The 1,183-nt window shown below is 29.1% G+C and overlaps 1 protein-coding gene across 1 annotated transcript in view; it reads left to right on the top strand.

Moving 5' to 3' along the window:
- Positions 1 to 1,183, top strand: part of LOC105447985 (zinc finger protein 525-like) — a 2,621-nt gene that overhangs the window by 447 nt on the left and 991 nt on the right. The gene's annotated exons all lie outside the window — the stretch shown is intronic.

Genomic DNA, 1,183 nt, shown 5'->3' with positions numbered 1-1,183 from the left:
ATCTCGAAGTTTTTCAGTAGTTTCAGTAATATTTTTTTTGTAAGTATTACTGAAACTACTGAAAGATATTCAGTAATAAATTACTGTAAATTACTGCCAGTAATATTTTGGCCGATCGTTTCAGTAATACTTTTCTATAAGGGCATTTAGAGGTCAAAGTAGGAGATATGTTCCCATATAAATTAGAACCTATTATAATCCTCTAAAATTTACATATCTTCTAAAATTAATGTTCAAAGTAGGAGCAAAATTTTGATCTTTACGGGATCTCACTTTTCTTTCTCATATAGTTGCGTATTAATTGTCATTTTTCAGAGCAAAAAACTTGACCGCGCTGTGTATAATATAGTGTAGCTGTGGAATCTGCTAAACGTGCAGAAACTGAGACGACACTCCAGCAAATATTATTACTGAACAGTTTCTGCATGTACGTTATATCTCTAACTTTGTCGTACGCCTTTGCCGTACGTCAGATTTTGCTTTCTATCCTGTTTCTAATTGCGACCACAAAAATTCTACTCAAAATATTAATTTCATTAAATGTACATTAAGATCTTTTTTTTTGTAAAAACACATAATTTGCATTTAACGATTAATTTATGATAATGAAACAGATTTATTCCGTAATTATTTATTTTTAATAGAAAAAACATATATATTTTGTAAATAGAGCATTTGATCTTATTTAGACAAAAATCTTTGCAGAGGCATGAAATGATTACAAAGGTAAACTTTTAATAAAAATACTGCAAGCATGGCTAATGAAGACGAGAAAGTCGAGGTATGCCGTTTATGTGGAAAAGAGTCTCGAAACTGTTTTTCAATATTTCAAGACAAAAATATTTTCAAGAAAATAAAGACATGTTTACCAATGATCAAAGTAAGTTTAAAAGATGTATGATATTCTTTGACACGTTTAAACTATTAAACTTGCATTTTTATTACAAAATATATAAATAATATTATATTCTTTGTGTTTATAGATTTCTCCAGGTGATAAATTGCCTTCCAATGTATGCGAACGTTGCTCAGATAGTTTAAGTATTAGTTATGAACTGCGTTGTACTGCAGTTGAGGTAGATGGGCGTCTGCGAATGCAATTATATCAAAAGCAGAGCGATAATGTCTATACAAATAAAGATACAAATAACTTTTCAGAAAAATTTCTAAATATTAAACAAGA

Source organism: Wasmannia auropunctata, unplaced genomic scaffold (assembly GCF_000956235.1).
Source record: "Wasmannia auropunctata unplaced genomic scaffold, wasmannia.A_1.0 LD336090.1, whole genome shotgun sequence".
NCBI lineage: Eukaryota > Metazoa > Arthropoda > Insecta > Hymenoptera > Formicidae > Wasmannia > Wasmannia auropunctata.
This window is presented reverse-complemented; position numbering and strand designations above follow the sequence as displayed.